Genomic DNA, 19,334 nt, shown 5'->3' with positions numbered 1-19,334 from the left:
CTCTCATAATTAGCATTTCTTTTTTGTGGTGACATTTAAGATTTACCCTTTTAGCAAATGTCAGATATATAATAGAGTGTCGTTAACCATAATCCCCATGCTGTCCGTGACATCCCCAGAACTCTGGGTCTCAGTCTTGTGGTGGGCCTTTGCCTCTGGGCCGTCCTCCTGTATTTTTCTCAGTTTCCCCGCCCCCTCTTAGTTGGGACAGGTTGGCCAGAGTGGGCTGGAGTTGGGTGTGTGTCTGCTCCCAGGTCACTTCTGCTCTTATGAAATCCTGATTGGTTAGGCCCTGGTTAAATTGTTTTTCTTGAGGGCAGACCCTGTTAAGAAGAGTGGAATGTTCTCCTGTATTTCGAAATGATTCCTTTTCCCCTGCCAGAAGTGAGGGGGGTTTTCTCTGATATTTACTGTGAGGACCTGCTGAGCTCCTGGAGGTAAAACTCACCAAAGTGGGTCCCCCTGAGGCTTTTATCTTTCAGACTTGCTCACTCTGAGCCTCCGACAGTTCATCATTTACAGTTCAGGTTTCCCTGGGTCCCAGTTGGGATTGTTTTCCTGAAGACAAGGTGTGCATTTACTCCACCCCAGCACCATTATGCTGGGAGTTTGGGGCAACTTTAGTTTCCTCTGTGGGCCCTGCTGAATGTGTCATTCAGGTTCAGTCTCTGCACTTTGAGGTTGGACCAGAGTTTGGATACCTGATAGCGTGACCCGCTGTCTGGTTTGCCCAGGACTGAGGAGTTTCCTGGGATGTGGGACCTTCAGTGCTAAAACTAACACAGTTCTGAGGAAACTGGGACAGTTCGGCCCCCAATTCTGATTCCACTGCTTATATCAGCATTTGTCCAGCAATTCTGGACAAATATGTATCTTATGTCTGCGTTTGCTGGATAACTCCGGCTTTCTCCTTTGTTTTTTGTGTTTGTGTGTGTGTGTGTGTGTGTGTGTGTGTGTGTGTGCCTTCCTCAGGAGATTTCTCATACTTTCCTGCAACTCCAGCACAAACTACGTTTGTTGTAATTTACTCAAGATCTAGTTATATAGTAGTGGGCAGGCCCTTCAGAGCATCCTGGGAGCTTAACCTGTAATTTCACTTTTTCCTTATGGTATTGAGAACATGTTACCATGTCACTCCCTAGTAGCCTACAATATAATTGCTGTTGGTTGCATATTTTTTCTGCTTTATGTGTGTACCAACATTTACTGAACCTGTATCCCGTTTGAACATAAAGGTTATTTCAGATTTTTCCTTTATAAAAATGCTGTGGTGGAAACCCTTATAGCTAAATCTTTGCACAATCCAAGATTATTTCCTTATGATAAATTTCCAGAAGTAGAACTGCTGAATCAAATGGTTTATAACATTATAAGTCTTTTGAATTATATCACCACATTGGTCTCTCATTTCTCTACACACTACATGACACTAGGAATGATCATTTCTTTCAGTCCTTGTCACTTTGATAAATGAGATGCTCTCCTTTTCTAGTTAAGGTACATGACTTTTGAAACCAGTGAGTCCCGTGTGTAGCACCACAGTAGTTTTTGTTTTGTTTTGATTTTTGATTTTTTTTTCAATATCTTTATTGGCACATAATTGCTCTACAATGCTGAGTTAGCTTCTGCTGTATAACAAAGCGAATCAGCCATACGTTTACACATGTCCCCATATCCTCCCCTCCCTCCTGCGTCTCCCTCCCACCCTCCCCATCCCACCCCTCTAGGTGGACACAAAGCCCCGAGCTGATCTCCCTGTGCTATGCGGTTTCTTCCCACCAGCCATCCATTCTACATTTGGTAGTGTATATATGTCCATGCCACTCTCTCACCTTGTCCCAGCCCACCCCTCCCGCTCCCTGTGTCCTCAAGTCCACTCTCCACATCTGCGTCTTTATTCCTGTCCTGCCCCTAGGTTCTTCACAACCATTTTTTCTTTTATTTAGAGTCCATATATATGTGTTAGCATATGGTATTTGTTTTCCTCTTTCTGACTTACTTCACTCTGTATGACAGACTCTAGGTCCATCCACCTCACTACAAATAACTCAATTTCATTTCCTTTTATGGCTGAGTAATATTCCATTGTATATATGTGCCACATCTTCTTTATCCATTCATCTGTCGATGGGCACTTAGGTTGCTTCCATGTCCTGGCTATTGTAAATAGTGCTGCACTGAACATTGTGGTACATGACTCTTTTTGAATTATAGTTTTCTCAGGGTATATGCCCAGTAGTGAGATTGCTGGGTCATATGGTAGTTCTGTTTTTAGTTTTTTAAGGAACCTCCGTACTGTTCTCCATAGTGGCTGTATCCATTTACATTCCCACCAACAGTGCAAGAGGGTTCCCTTTTCTCCACACTGTCTCCAGCATTTATTATTTGTAGACTTTTTGATGATGGCCATTTTGAATGGTGTGAAGTGGTACCTCACTGTAGTTTTGATTTGCATTTCTCTACTGATTAGTAATGTTGAGCATCCCTTCATGTGTTTGTTGGCAATCTGTATATCTTCTTTGGAGAAATGTCTATTTAGGTCTTCTGCCTATTTTTGGATTGGGTTGTTTGTTTTTTTGATATTGAGCTGCATGAGCTGCTTCTTTATTTTGGAGATTAATCCTTTGTCAGTTGCTTCATTTGCAAATATTTTCTCCCATTCTGAGGGCTGTCTTTTTGTCTTGTTTATGGTTTCCTTTGCTGTGCAAAAGCTTTTAAGTTTTATTAGGTCCCATTTGTTTATTTTTGTTTTTATTTCCTTTTCTCTAGGCGGTGGGTCAAAAAGGATCTTGCTGTGATTTATGTCATAGAGTGTTCTGCCTATGTTTTCCTCTAAGAGTTTTATAGTGTCTGGCCTTATATTTAGATCTTTAATCCATTTTGAGTTTATTTTTGTGTATGGTGTTAGGAAGTGTTCTAATTTCATTCTTTTACTTGTAGCTGTCCAATTTTCCCAGCACCACTTGTTGAACAGACTGTCTTTTCTCCATTGTGTATTCTTGCCTCCTTTATCAAAGATAAGGTGACCACATGTGTGGGGGTTTATCTGGGCTTTCTGTCCTGTTCCATTGATCTATATTTCTGTTTTTGTGCCAGTACCATACTGTCTTTGTGATTACTGTAGCTTTGTAGTATAGTCTGAAGTCTGGTAGCCTGATTCCTCCAGCTCCCTTTTTCTTTCTCAAGATTGCTTTGGCTATTCGGGGTCTTTTGTGTTTCCATACAAATTGTGAAATTTTCTGTTCTAGTTCTGTGAGAAGTGCAGTTGGTAGTTTGATAGTGATTGCATTGAATCTGTAGATTGCTTTGGGTAGTATAGTCATTTTCACAATGTTGATTCTTCCAATCCAAGAACATGGTATATCTCTCTATCTGTTTGTATCATCTTTAATTTCTTTCATCAGTGTCTTATAGATTTCTGCATACAGGTGTTTTGTCTCCTTAGGTAGGTTTATTCCTAGGTATTTTATTTTTTTTGTTGCAGTGGTAAATGGGAATGTTTCCTAAATTTCTCTTTCAGATTTTTCATCATTAGTGTATAAGAATGCAAGAGATTTCTGTGCACTAATTTTGTATCCTGCTACTTTACCAAATTCATTGATTAGTTCTAGTAGGATTCTCTATGGATAGTGTCATGTCATCTGCAAACAGTGACACTTTCACTTCTTCTTTTCCGATTTGGATTCCTTTTATTTCTTTGTCTTCTCTGATTGCTGTGGCTAACACTTCCAAAACTATGTTGAATAATAGTGGTGAGAGTGGGCAACCTTGTCTTGTTCCTGATCTTAGTGGAAATGGTTTCAGTTTTTCACCATTGAGAACGATGTTGGCTGTGGGTTTGTCATATATGGCCTTTATTATGTTGAGGTAAGTTCCCTCTATGCTTACTTTCTGGAGGGTTTTTATCATAAATGGGTGTTGAATTTTGTTGAAAGCTTTTTCTGCATTTATTGAGATGATCATATGGTTTTTCTTCTTCAGTTTGTAAATATGGTTTATCACATTGATTGATTTGTGTATACTGAAGAATTCTTGCATTCCTGGGATAAACCCCACTTGGTCAAGGTGTATGATCCTTTTAATGTGCTGTTGGATTCTGTTTACTAGTACTTGTTGAGGATTTTTGCATCTATGTTCATCAGTGATATTGGCCTGTAGTTTTCTTTTTTTGTGACATCTTTGTCTGGTTTTGGTATCAGGGTGATTGTGACCTCGTAGAATGAGTTTGGGATTGTTCCTCCCTCAGCTATATTTTGGAGTTTGAGAAGGATAGGTGTTAGCTCTTCTCTAAATGTTTGATAGAATTTGCCTGTGAAGCCACCTGGTCCTGGGCTTTTGTTTGTTGGAAGATTTTTAATCACAGTTTCAATTTCAGTGCTTGTGATTGGTCTGTTCATATTTTCTATTTCTTCCTGGTTCAGTGTCGGAAGGTTGTGCTTTTCTAAGGATTTGTCCATTTCTTCCAGGTTGTCCATTTTATTGGCATATAGTTGTTTGTAGGAGTCTCTCATGATCCTTTGTGTTTCTGCAGTGTCAGTTGTTACTTCTCCCTTTTCATTTCTAATTCTGTTGATTTGAGTCTTCTCCCGTGTTTTCTTGATGAATCTGGCTAATAGTTTATCAATTTCTCTTATCTGCTCAAAGAACCAGCTTTTAGTTTTATTGATCTTTGCTGTGTTTCCTTCATTTCTTTTTCATTTATTTCTGATCTGATCTTTATGATTTCTTTCCTTCTGCTGACTTGGGGGGTTTTTTTGTTCTTCTCTCTCTAATTGCTTTAGGTGTAAGGTTAGGTTGTTTATTTGAGATTTTTCTTGTTTCTTGAGGTAGGATTGTATTGCTATAAACTTCCCTCTTAGAACTGTTTTTGCTGCATCCCATAGGTTTTGGGTCATTGTGTTTTCATTGTCATTTGTTTCTAGGTATTTTTTGATTTCCTCTTTGATTTTTTCAGTGATATCTTGGTTATTTAGTAGTGTATTGTTTAGCCTCCATATGTTTGTATTTTTTACAGTTTTTTTCCTGTAATGGATATCTAGTCTTACAGTGTTGTGGTCAGAAAGGATACTTGATACGATTTCAATTTTCTTAAATTTACCAAGGCTTGATTTGTGACCCAAGATATGATCTATCCTGGAGAATGTTCCATGAACACTTGAGAAGAAAGTGTATTCTGTTGTTTTTGGATGGAGTGTCCTATAAATATCAATTAAGTCCATCTTGTTTAATGTGTCACTTAAAGCTTGTGTTTCCTTATTTATTTTCATTTTGGATGATCTGTCCATTGGTGAAAGTGGGATATTAAAGTCCTCTAGTATGATTGTGTTACTGTCAATTTCCCCTTTTATGTCTGTTAACATTTGCCTTATGTATTGAGGTGCTCCTACGTTGGGTGCATAAATATTTACAATTGTTATATCTTCTTCTTGGATTGATCCCTTGATCATTATGTAGTGTCCTTCTTTGTCTCTTGTAATAGTCTTTATTTTAAAGTCTATTTTGTCTGGTGTAAGAATTGCTACTCCAGCTTTCTTTTGATTTCCATTTGCATGGAATATCTTTTTGCATCCCCTAACTTTCAGTCTGTATGTGTCCTTAGGTCTGAAGTGGGTCTCTTGTAGACAGCATATATATGGGTCTTGGTTTTGTATCCATTCAGCCAGTCTATGTATTTTGGTTGGAGCATTTAATCCATTTACATTTAAGGTGCAATTATTGATATGTATGTTCCTATTACCATTTTCTTAATTATTTTGGGTTTGTTGTTGTAGGTCTTTTCCTTCTCTTGTGTTTCCTGCCTAGAGAAGTTCCTTTAGCATTTGTTGTAAAGCTGGTTTGGTGGTGCTGAATTTTCTTAGCTTTTGCTTGTCTGTAAAGGTTTTAATTTCTCTGTCAAATTTTAATGAGATCCTTGCTGGGTAGAGTAATCTTGGTTGTAGGTTTTCCCCTTTCATCACTTTAAATATGTCCTGCCACTCCCTTCTGGCTTGCAGAGTTTCTGCTGAAAGATCAGCTGTTAACCTTATGGGGATTCCCTTGTAGGTTATTTGTTGCTTTTCCCTTGCTGCTTTTAATATATTTTTTTGTATTTAATTTTTGATAGTTTGATTAATATGTGTCTTGGCGTGTTTTTCCTTGGATTTATCCTGTATGGGACCCTCTGTGCTTGCTGGACTTGATTGACTATTTCCTTTCCCATATTAGGGATGTTTTCAACTATAATCTCTTCACATATTTTCTCAGTCCCTTTCTTTTCCTCTTCTACTTCTGGGACCCCTATAATTTGAATGTTGGTGCATTTAATGTTGTCTCAGAGATCTCTGAGACTGTCCTCAATTCTTTTCATTCTTTTTTCTTTATTCTGCTCTGCATTAGTTATTTCCACTATTTTATCTTCCAGGTCATTTATCCGTTCTTCTGCCTCAGTTATTCTGCTATTGATTCCTTCTAGAGAATTTTTAATTCCATTTATTGTGTTGTTCGTCATTGTTTGTTTGGTCTTTAGTTCTTCTGGGTCCTTGTTAAACGTTTCTTGTATTTTCTCCATTCTGTTTCCAAGATTTTGGATCATCTTTACTATCATTACTTTGAATTCTTTTTCAGGTAGACTGCCTATTTCCTCTTCATTTGTTTGGTCTGGTGGGTTTTTACCTTGCTCCTTCATCTGCCGTGTATTTGTCTGTCTTCTCATTTTGCTTAACTTACTGTGTTTGGGGTTTCCTTTTCGCAGGCTGCAGGTTCATAGTTCCTGTTGTTTTTGGTGTCTGCCCCCAGTGGATAAGGTTGGTTCAGTGGGTTGTGTAGGCTTCCTGGCAGGACTGTGTCCGGTGGTATGTTTTGGGGTGTCTGTGAACTTCGTATGATTTTAGGCAGCCTCTCTGCTAATGGGTGGGGTTGTGTTCCTGTCTTGCTAGTTTTTTGGCATGGGGTGTCCAGCACTGGAGCTTTCTGGTCGTTGAGTGGAGTTGGGTGTTAGCGTTGAGACGGAGATCTCTGGGAGTGCTTTTGCCGATTGATATTACATGGGGCTGGGAGGTCTCTGGTGGACCAAAGTCCTAAATTCGGCTCTCCCACCTCAGGCTCAGGCCTGGCAGCCGGCCGGAGCACCAAGACCCTCTCAGCCACATGGCTGGAGAAGATGGGTTATGAGTTGGGTGTCAGCCACTGCCCTGTTGTAGCTCTGTCTCAGCTGTCTCCAAAGGTCACCCAGATACATTGGGCTATTCCACCATTCGTCAGAACGTGCACATGCCAGTCTGGGATCTGTAGATGTCCTCCTGATACTCTTCATTGAAATATGTTGCATTCACGGTGGTGAGAGATATGCTAATTGTGTTGGTTCTCTTCAGTTCAGAGACTGGGACAGTCTGAGCCTTCATGTGGTCAAGTCAGGGGCAGCTGACCAACGGTCCCAAAGTGATAACATGTCAGATTCCAAGAAGGCTTTCTGCAGCGCCCGAGCAGTAGTCCCAAGCAGCCGCTCCACTCAGATGCAGCGCTCTGACCGGGGAACTCGGTGGGACCCTCAAACGAGGATTTCTGCCGGCCCTAGAGGCTGACTTGCCCACCGAGGCAAGGAGCTGAGGAGAGCGTCTCCTGGCCTGGCCCCGTCTCACCAGAGGAGCGGACACCTGGAAGCTCACCACAGTATTTTAACATCTAAGTTTCCTGTGTGGATTCATTCTCAGAAGTATCTAGCTCCCACTCTTTCAGACTTGTAATCAGTCTGTTTGTCTTGCAACCTCCATGCCCTCCTGTCTCTGTACAGATAATCAGATGTTCATGTTCTTAGAACTGGCTGTAGAAATCAGGCACAGAAAGTAAATAGTAACCTTCCCTGAGAATGTGTCTCTTTGCTGTTCTCTGAACACAGCAGTGGACCGCAGCCCTCTCCCTGAATTCTTTCACTCTCATGGGCTGCGGTGCCTGGCAGCCTCAGGCTTTCAGAAGGCCCGGATCTGAATGGTTGGTGTTGGTGAACACCTGGCGGTTTGTGAAGAGAACCTCATTCAGTCAGCATTTAGTTTCCCTTTTTCTTAGATGACTGTTTGGGACTCTGAACCATACTTAATGCAGTGTTGAACACTTCATTAAATGCACTACCGGTGGGTAGTGCAGGTGAGATAAAAATTGGAGTTCGGGTGTTTGTGGTTTAGTAGGTATGGTGGATTACACTGAAAAATAGCTGTACTATGAGCAGAGAAGACCCTTGCCATGTGAGTCTGGGCCGTGCTTCTGTGTACTGCGAGCATCTAAAGGCGCTAGTGCTGTTCGGAATAAGACAACTTTCTGTGGGAAGCGTCTCTAAGATTTACAGTAAACAGGAAAGTGATGTGACACTCACACAATTGTAGTAAGATTGCATCTTTTTTTTTTTAACTTATACTGTTTTATTCTTTTTTTTTCACACACACACACACACACACACACACACACACACACTGTATTTTATTTTTACAATAGATAAATAGACTGACACCAAGCATTGTACATGGATGACCACAACAAAAGCATCAATGATTGCAGTTACCAAACATGAAACACACTCATACTATGTCATAATATTGACATTCAGTCCAGTAATCCTCCACTGTAACAGCTCCTTTACTTTGCAGTGAAAATTGATTCGTATATTCTTTGCCTCTGAGTCCCTGTGGGATTTTTTCTTTTTTTAAATTCAAACAGAAAGTCACAAAAATTATACTCATCCTCATCAGTTCACTCAGTCCCATGTAATTAATTTTTTTTTTCCATCTTGATCTTTTGTTAGCACTTTTATGAGTTCATCAGTTTTTCATTAGAGTTCTGAAAATGCTTATTCATTCAGTTCAGCAGTACAGTCAGTTACCACAAACCTGTACTTGTCAGAGTCTTTTCCATGAATTTCATGAAGATGAAACCCTTTTATAGGAACATATTTACAAAAGCATCAGAGTACACCCAGAACTGTCTGTAAATGACAAAAGACTTAAAAATGACCACGGTTAAAGATTTGATGAAACTTCATAATAATGCAGTTGACAAGAAAATTAGTTATTTCTGAGATATACATTTTAAAGTAATAACTAGGATTATTACTTATAACATTATACCAGAACATATAAGATTTTTAGAAATTTCATGTAATGTCTGAAACATTTATATTAACATATTTCCATACAAATAACCCAATGAAAGTTTAGTATTAGTTGTTTTGTTTGTTTGTTTATACTGCAGGTTCTTATTAGTCATCAATTTTATACACATCAGTGTATACATGTCAATCCCAATCGCCCAATTCAGCACACCACCATCCCCACCCCACCGCAGTTTTCCCCCCTTGGTGTCCGTATGTCTGTTCTCTACATCTGTGTCTCAACTTCTGCCCTGCAAACCAGCTCATCTGTACCATTTTTCTAGGTTCCACATACATGCATTAATATACGATATTTATTTTTCTCTTTCTGACTTACTTCACTTTGTATGACAGTCTCTAGATCCATCCACATCTCAGCAAATGACTCAATTTCGTTCCATTTTATGGCTGAGTAATATTCCATTGTATATATGTACCACAATTTCTTTATCCATTCGTCTGTTGATGGGCATTTAGGTTGCTTCCATGACCTGGCTATTGTAAATAGTGCTGCAATGAACATTCGGGTGCATGTGTCTTTTTGAATTACTGTTTTCTCAGGGTATATGCCCAGTAGTGGGATTGCTGGGTCATATGGTAATTCTATTTTTAGTTTTTTAAGGAACCTCCATATTGTTCTCCATAGTGGCTGTATCAATTTACATTCCCACCAACAGTGCAAGAGGGTTCCCTTTTCTCCACACGCTCTCCAGCATTTGTTGTTTGTAGATTTTCTGATGATGCCCATTCTAACTGGTGTAAGGTGATACCTCATTGTAGTTTTGATTTGCATTTCTCTAATAATTAGTGATGTTGAGCATCTTTTCATGTGCTTCGTGGCCGTCTGTATGTCTTCTTTGGAGAAATGTCTATTTAGGTCTTCTGCCCATTTTTGGATTGGGGTGTTTGTTTCTTTAATATTGAGCTGAATGAGCTGTTTATATATTTGGAGATTACTCCTTTGTCCGTTGATTCGTTTGCAAATATTTTCTCCTATTCTGAGGGTTGTCTTTTCGTCTTGTTTATGGTTTCCTTTGCTGTGCAAAAGCTTTGAAGTTTCATTAGGTCCCATTTGTTTATTTTTGTTTTTATTTCCATTACTCTAGGAGGTGGATCAAAAAAGATCTTGCTGTGATTTATGTCAAAGAGTGTTCTTCCTATGTTTTCCTCTAAGAATTTTATAGTGTCTGGTCTTACATTTAGGTCTCTAATCCATTTTGAGTTTATTTTTGTGTATGGTGTTAGGGAGTATTCTAATTTCATTCTTTTACATGTAGCTGTCCAGTTTTCCCAGCACCACTTATTGAAGAGACTGTCTTTTCTCCATTGTATATCTTTGCCTCCTTTGTCATAGATTAGTTGACCATAGGTGCGTGGGTTTATCTCTGGGCTTTCTATCTTGTTCCATTGATCTATGTTTCTGTTTTTGTGCCAGTACCATATTGTCTTGATTACTGTAGCTTTGTAGTATAGTCTGAAGTCAGGGAGTCTGATTCTTCCAGCTCCGTTTTTTTGCCTCAAGACTGCTTTGGCTTTTCAGGGTCTTTGTGTCTCCATACAAATTTTAAGATGATTTGTTCTAGCTCCTCCTCTTGGGAGGTTATACCTTTCTAAGAATTTGTCCATTTCTTCCAGGTTGTCCATTTTATTGGCATACAGTTGTTTGTAGTAATCTCTTATAATCCTTTGTATTTCTTCAGTGTCAGTTGTGATTTTTCCTTTTTCATTTCTAATTTTATTGATTTAGGTCCTCTCCCTCTTTTTCTTGATGAGTCTGGCTAATGGTTTATCAATTTTGTTTATCTTCTCAAAGAAGCAGCTTTTAGTTTTATTGATCTTTGCCATTGTTTTCTTTGTTTCTATTTCATTTATTTCTGCTCTGATCTTTATGATTTCTTTCCTTCTGCTAACTTTGGGTTTTGTTTGTTCTTCTTTCTCCTTGTTCTCTTGTTCCTTTAGGTGTAACGTTAGATTGTTTATTTGACATTTTTCTTGTTTCTTTAGGTAGGCTTGTATAGCTATAAACTTCCCTCTTAGAACTGCTTTTGCTGCATCCCATAGGTTTTGGGTCGTTGTGTTTTCATTGTCATTTGTCTCTAGGTATTTTTTGATTTCCTCTTTGATTTCTTCAGTGATCTCTTGGTTATTTAGTAACGTATTGTTTAGCCTCCATGTGTTTGTGTTTTTTACGTTTTTTTCCCTGTAATTCATTTCTAATTTCATAGCGTTGTGGTCAGAAAAGATGCTTGATATGATTTCAATTTTCTTAAATTTACTGAGGCTTGATTTGTGACCCAAGATGTGATCTATCCTGGAGAATGTTCCGTGCGCACTTGAGAAGAACGTGTAATCTGCTGTTTTTGGATGGAATGTCATATAAATATCAATTAAATCTATCTGGTCTATTGTGTCATTTAAAGCTTCTGTTTCCTTATTTATTTTCATTTTGGATGATCTGTCCATTGGTGTAAGTGAGGTGTTAAAAGTCCCCCACTATTATTGTGTTACTGTCAATTTCCTCTTTTATAGCTGTTAGCAGTTGCCTTATGTATTGAGGTGCTCCTATGTTGGGTGCATATATATTTATAATTGTTATATCTTCTTCTTGGATTGATCCCTTGATCATTATGTAGTGTCCTTCCTTGTCTCTTGTAACATTCTTTATTTTAAAGTCTATTTTATCTGATATGAGTATAGCTACTCCAGCTTTCTTTTGATTTCCATTTGCATGGAATATCTTTTTCCATCCCCTCACTTTCAGTCTTTATGTGTCCCTAGGTGTAAAGTGTGTCTCTTGTAGACAGCATATATATGGGTCTTGTTTTTGTATCCATTCAGCAAGCCTGTGTCTTTTGGCTGGAGCATTTAATCCATTCACGTTTAAGGTAATTATCGATATGTATGTTCCTATGACCATTTTCTTAATTGTTATGGGTTTGTTTTCGTAGGTCCTTTTCTTCTCTTGTGTTTCCCACTTAGAGAAGTTCCTTTAGCATTTGTTGTAGAGCTGGTTTGGTGGTGCTGAATTCTCTTAGCTTTTGCTTGTCTGTAAAGCTTTTGATTTCTCCATCAAATCTAAATGAGATCCTTGCCGGGTAGAGTAATCTTGGTTGTAGGTTCTTCCCTTTCATCACTTTAAGTATATCATGCCACTCCCTTCTGGCTTGTAGAGTTTCTGCTGAGAAATCAGCTGTTAACCTTATGGGAGTTCCCTTGTATGTTATTTGTCGTTTTTCCCTTGCTGCTTTCAATAATTTTTCTTTGTCTTTAATTTTTGCCACTTTGATTACTATGTGTCTCGGCGTGTTTCTCCTTGGGTTTATCCTGTATGGGACTGTCTGCGCTTCCTGGACTTGGGTGGCTATTTCCTTTCCCATGTTAGGGAAGTTTTCGAGTATAATCTCTTCAAATATTTTCTTGGGTCCTTTCTCTCTCTCTTCTCCTTCTGGGACCCCTATAATGCGAATGTTGTTGCGTTTAATGTTGTCCCAGAGGTCTCTTAGGCTGTCTTCATTTCTTTTCATTTTTTTTTCTTTAGTCTGTTCCGCAGCAGTGAATTCCACCATTCTGTCTTCCAGGTCACTTATCCGATCTTCTGCCTCAGTTATTCTACTATTGAGTCCTTCTAGTGTAGTTTTCACTTCAGTTATTGTATCGTTCATCTCTGTTTGTTAGTTCTTTAATTCTTCTAGGTGTTTGTTAAACATTTCTTGCATCTTCTCGATCTTTGCCTCCATTCTTATTCCGAGGTCCTGGATCATCTTCACTATCATTATTCTGAATTCTTCTTCTGGAAGGTTGCCTATCTCAACTTCATTTAGTTGTTTTTCTGGGTTTTTTTCTTGTTCCTTCATCTGGTATATAGTCCTCTGCCTTTTCATCTTGTCTATCTTTCTGTAAATGTGGTTTCTGTTCCAAAGGCTGCAGGACTGTAGTTTTTCTTGCTTCTGCTGTCTGCGCTCTGGTGGTTGAGGCTATCTAAGAGGCTTGATGGGAGGCACTGGAGGTGGGTAGAGCTGACTGTTCAAGATTGCATCTTTTGAATAAGCCTGTGTATAACCATGCATATGTGTCTTTAGTTATTATCTTACTAGCATGTTTTGAGAATTAAGAACTAGAGAATAACACAATAAAATATATTAAGTCATTATTAAACTCCATTATCTTTGCAGTGGTGTTGTAGATGTTTCATGTGTGTAGTTGTTTCCCTGCATAGGTAGGTAGTAGCCAAGTGACAGTTGATTGCTGGGAGTGTCCCGACCTTCTCGCCCTCTCTTCCTGCCCCCTAGGCTGTTTGGCATTGATTTTTAAAAAAAAATAATTATGGTTATTTTATAATATTATATTAGTTTCAGGTGTACAGCATAGTGATTCAGTATTTTTATATATTATATTCCATATAAAGTTATTATAAATTAATGGCTGTATTTCCCTGAGCTGTACAATATATCCTTATTGCTTATCTATTTTATACATAGTAGTTTGTATCTCATAGTCCCCTACCCTTCTTTTGCCCCTCCCCCTTACCTCTCCCCACTGGTAAATAGTTTGTTTTCTATATCTGTGAGTCTGTTTCTGTTTTGTTATACACATTCAGTTGTTTTATTTTTTAGATTCCGCATATAAGTGATAACATACACCATATTTGTGTTTCTCTGTCTGACTTATTTCACTAAGCATAATACTCTCTAGGTCCATCTGAGAGTATCCCTACCTTTAAAGGCAGTCTTGGAAGGCAGATTTGAAGTAGCCTCCAGGCAGCTCTTGAAACTAATTAGGAACCAGTTAGAACTCCCTTGATGTTTGTGGGTTGTGCAAAATTCCCCAGGGAAAGGAGTGACTGTAATTAGAGGCAGGTGAGTGTAGTTACTTTCGTCAAAAAGAAGTGTGGAGCTCAGGACCTGTTGCTGTCTGTGGAAAGGAGGCATCAGGGGAGCCCCCGAGCGGCCGCAGCCGCCCTCCCTCCACCCTGCCGTGGAGCTGAGCCCAGGACAGCAGGCAGCCCTGCGGGAGCAGACCCTGGGGTGTGCTTCATTTACATCGCCAATCAGCAAAACTCATGTTTATTTCCTTTTCTTCTTCTCAAACCGGCTAACAACTCTGTAGTCAAAAGCTTGGAGTGTTGGGAATATTTTATTCAAAAGTTTCTACTTTGTTTTTTTTTTTTTCCTGTTTTGCATTCATCTAACAACATCTATGTATTTTTTCCTAAAATCTACTTTCCGCTTCTCATCTCAGTCTTCTGCCTAACTACTGTATAAATTTTTATCCTTTAGAAAGAAATAGAGCTTAATTTTGAAATTTTCTTATATCCATTTGTTACTGTTAATATGTTTTTTCTTTGTGGATACTTTCTTAGCTTGAGAACTAAAATAGCATTTTCGATACTTTATTGGGATTTTCTAGATTGAGAGAATACTCATTAAGGTTGGATATAATAACTATAAAAAGTCTTAATAATTGATTTAAAGTATCTAAAAACCCCAGAGAACTGATGCCTAATACAGTTCACAGTGCGTTAAACCTGCTTATTTTGAGATGTACCATCCATGTAGAAGAATATGTCAGACATAGAGCTGTAGTAAAGAATAATTATGGAGTGAACACCCCGTAACTACCACCCAGATCAAGACATGGAATATATGGAATATTGCTAGCGTCCCAGCAGTACCGCTGTGTGCGCCCTCCCCAGGCACAGTTTCTAACCGTCTCTCCCCTTTCAGGTAACTACTAAAACAAGTGACAAATACATTTTTATTCCCCCCAATAGTAAATTTTATCTGTGTTGGTGGAAAGTAGGAATCAGATAAAACAGAATAACCTGTAGTGAAATAACTTTAGTTAGAAAACAGAATATCTAACCGGGGGCGAGAGGGGCAGCAAGTGCAGCACAGGGGCCTCCTGCATAATAGATGTTCAGTTAACATTTGTTGGTCAATTAATCCAGGAGTGCCTGTAATTAGTACAGAATTTTCTTGATGATGTACAATTCTGTCCCTAAATTGTACTTTCCCAAATTCTCAGGCTCCTAATTTGCCATTAGAACTGGATAGTATGGAAAGTTAGAGTGTGAGGCATCTTACACGTTTACTGTCTCCTAGATTGCTGTCAGATTATTAGTTCAATCAGGCACATGGATTATTTGCTTTAAGATTGTAATCTCCTAAAAGCAGATTACAGTAGAATTGATAGAATAGAATAGATTTTTCAGTGATTTACTATAGGAATAGTCTGAAAATAAGCTGCAATTAACAGAAGCAGGTTTGGGCCAGAATTCAGAGGTTAGCATTGTTTATTCCTAATGAAAGCCTCCAAGGATGGCTCATGGGCCTGTATTACAGTTTTAGGGTAAAAAACATCATAATGCCAAACTGAGTGTTTACTTTCAGTCTGTTATCAAAAAACTTTGTATGAATAGTTGCTTTTCTCACCTGATTTTAAAAATTGAGGTGAGATATATGTAACAAAATTTACCATTTTTATCATTTTTAAGTGTACAATTCAACGGCCTTAATAGAAGTACATTCACGTTATTATGCAGCCGTCACCACTGTCCATCTCCAAAAGTTTTTCATCATCCCAAACTGCAACTGTGTACCCATTCAGTAATGACTCCCCCGTCTCCCCGCCCCCAGCCCCTCACAGCCACCATTTCCTCTGTCTCTATGAAGTTGGCTACTCTAGATGCTTCATATAAGTGGAATCATACTTATATGTGTTCGTCCTTCTGTGTCTGGCTTATTCCACTCAGCATAATGTCTTCAAGGTTCATCCATGTTGCAGCATGTGTCAGACAATTTCAGTTTTTTTTTAAGGCTGAATAGTACTGTATGTTTTTCCACATTTTGTTTACTCATTCATCTGTCTGAGGACACTTGGGTTCCTTCCACCTTTTGGCGATTGTGAACAGTGCTGCTTTGAACATGGATGTGCAAGTATCTGTTCCGAGTCCCTGCTTTCAGTTGAATAGTTGCTTTTTCATCTTTTTATACCAAACCCCTTTACTAGTGTTGATTTGACAGTCAGCTTCCCTCAGAAACTAGTTAATCAGTTAGCCTTATTTTCTCATCCTCATGAAAAAGTAAGACAGAAGGGAAGTATCCAACATCACCTATTTCTATTAATGGTAGCACTAAGATAGGCACCAGCCTTTCAGTAATTAGGAGACTATGATAGTGGTTTTTTTTGTTGTTAGATTTTTATATCCATTATCCATTTGAGAAATAATAAAGGAGCATGTCGTTTTTCCTTAAATGATCTGCCTTATTTTGTCTCGCATATATGGCACTCTGTAGTTTTAAAAGTTTGATTAAAAACCATTAGCAGCATATATAAAATGAAACACTTTTGTCTGTGCTTTTACTATGGAAATTTATCCTATGTACTTTATTTCAATAGTTATTTAAGGCTTATATTCTGGAGAGTTAGCAGCATATGTCAGTGATTTTTAACCTTTCTGGTTTTAGGGCCCCTTTGTATTCTCAACAATTATTGAAGTCCGAAAAGAGCTTTTGATTATGTGGGTGTTAGCTCTTGATATTTACCATATTAGAAATTAAAACAGAGAAATTAAAAAAAATTACTAATTCATTTAAAAACAATAAACCTATAAATGTTATAAATAATATATTTTTTATGAAAAATGACTATTTTCTGACTAAAAAATTTACTGAGAAGAGTAGCATTATTTTACATTTTGGTAAAATATCTTTAATGCCTGACTTATTGAAAAGATAGTTGAATTCCCGTATATGCTTCTGCATTCAGTGTTACAATATGCTGTTTTTGTTGAAATGTCTGAAGAAAATCTGACCTCACACAGATATGTAGCTGGAAAAGGGAAGAGTATTTTAATAGTCTTTTCAGCTAATCATGAATATTTTTCTTTGATACTGTACTAAAACTCAACAAATGGTAGTTTCTTAAAGGTTAGTAGCAATGTGGAATTTTAAATATATCAGTGATTTTTTGTACTTGGTTATATTAAAATCCATTTGTCTTTCTTGCACCTTGAATGGCTCTGTCAAGCATAATTGGTATCATCATTCACTGGTCATTTGAAGAATATTGCTTCAGCAAATTATGCGAATCTTCCAAATATTGACACACTATGAAATATACTGTCAAAAATTCACATTTATTAATATCACCTTCTCTTGCTTGCAGAGTGTGTTTAAATCTTGGGGAGCTATCAGGCTCCTAGTGATAGATGCTGGTTTTCCCACAATTCTAATTTTAACTTGAAAGCTCTACTTTTATTATCAGCAACAAATACCATCAGTTGTTTTCTTTAAAGTGACAGCTCACTTTGTTCACATTAGAGAAAAATGTCTGCCAAAGACCCAAGCCTAAATGACCATAATTTGTCATTAATTCTTTCCAGTAAACATGGCATTTCATGAAAAAGCAGTTTGCTCAGCCCATAACTTAAACTACAGCACAAGTGCTTTTTCTCAGGATTACCGCTGTAGTGCCATAGTCAGCAGAAGTGCTGTGTGTGTATTTACTGTTTGAAACACAGAATATTAAACAATCATGTCCTCAAGGGGTGAGATTTAATAAATTAATAATTTTTACTGCTGCATTAAGAGCTTTTTTTTTTTTTTTTTTAATTTTATAGCTACTTTATTTATTTATTTATTTATTTTTGGCTGTGTTGGGTCTTCGGTTCGTGCGAGGGCTTTCTCTAGTTGCGGCAAGTGGGGACCACTGTTGATCACGGTGCGGGGACCGCTCTTCATCGCGGTGCGCGGGCCTTTCACTATCGCGGCCCCTCCCGTTGCGGGGCACAGGCTCCAGATGCGCATGCTCAGTAGTTGTGGCTCACGGGCCCAGCTGCTCCGTGGCATGTGGGATCTTCCCAGACCAGGGCTCGAACCCGTGTCCCCTGCATTAGCAGGCAGATTCTCAACCACTGCGCCACCAGGGAAGCCCACTTTTTTTGTTTTTAATATTTATTTATTTATTTGGCTGTGCCGGGTCTTAGTTGCGGCGTGCGGGATCTTTAGTTGCGGCATGTAGAATCTAGTTCCCTGACCAGGGATCGAACCTGGGCCCCCTGCACTGGGAGCGCAGAGTCTTAACTGCTGGACCACCAGCGAAGTCCCAAGAACATTCTTAAGTGAAGCTGGCATTTTAAAAAATCTGATGAGCACTGGTGCTGGCTGGTGCTGGGCCTTGATCTGTGCCACAGAGCTGGCAGTGTGACCCACTGTTGCTTTCGCACCGTTGATAGAAATTGTCAACGCGGTGAAGAAGACAAATAATGTCTTAGTTTTATTTTGAGAATAATTTTGACGTTATAGACCCCTCTCTGTCCAGGACGGTGTGAGGGAACTGATGGTTTACACTCTCGTGTTTAATGTGGGTGCTTTAGTAATCGTGGATTATGCTCTTAAATAGTTTAAACCCTGTGTATATATTGCTGGGTCTTGAGAAGTTGCTTTTGCTTTTCCCCTCTGTGGTGCCGTCCCCAGGCCAGGGTAGGGACTAAGGGAGTATTATACAGTGGCATTAGAATTTCAGGAGGAAGGACATGCATAATTTGAATTTTATAGCATTTGTTTTCACTTTTTCCCCTCGGGTACAAGTGCTTCCTGGGAGAATTTGTTTTGATTTTAGACACATAGGAAGTGTATGTCCTGTGACTCATCTGAATTAGGGTATCTCCAGGAAATTATCTGTAGCTGCTGCCTTGCCCCCGCCTGCATCCTCTTACAGACTTTTACTGAGTAACTTGTTTGTGCTAAGCTCCGTGCCAGGGACAAGGAGGGTAGGCCCCCAGCCTCTGGACGCAGCGAGAGGAAGACTGTTGCGCGGGTTAGTACGGAGTCTCTGGGAAGCTTCACGGGAGAGGGGGTGTTCGGCGGGGGTTACAGGGGGGTGTGGGCTGGCTGGGCAGAGGAGCAGCAGGCGTGGAGACGTGAAGGAGAGGGGGACCCGGTACCTGGGGACGTGGTTCAGGGAGTGCCCAGAGGGCGACGGCTGCAGTGCAGGCTGGACGTGGGGGCTGTGGCAGAAGAGGACGGGTGGAAATCACATCCTAAGGGGTCTTGCTGGGACTTGATCTCATAGGCCAGTGGTTCTCAAAGCTGGTCCCAGACCAGCACTGGTTAGAAATGCAGATACCGAGGCCCAGCCCTTGACCTTCAGTGTCAGGTATTTGGGGGTGGGGCTGGGCTGTCCGTTTCAGCTAGCTCTCGGGGGCACTGCCTGGGCG

General features: G+C 39.3%; 1 protein-coding gene across 5 annotated transcripts in view; it reads left to right on the top strand.

Annotated features, from left to right (window-relative positions):
- TULP4 (TUB like protein 4) overlaps positions 1–19,334 on the top strand; it is a 236,609-nt gene that overhangs the window by 45,162 nt on the left and 172,113 nt on the right. The gene's annotated exons all lie outside the window — the stretch shown is intronic.

This window comes from Balaenoptera physalus (genome assembly GCF_965194825.1).
Source record: "Balaenoptera physalus genome assembly, chromosome: 9".
NCBI classification, from domain to species: Eukaryota; Metazoa; Chordata; class Mammalia; order Artiodactyla; family Balaenopteridae; genus Balaenoptera; species Balaenoptera physalus.
The sequence above is the reverse complement of the archived record's forward strand: the minus strand, read 5'-3'. Positions and strand labels throughout refer to the sequence as shown.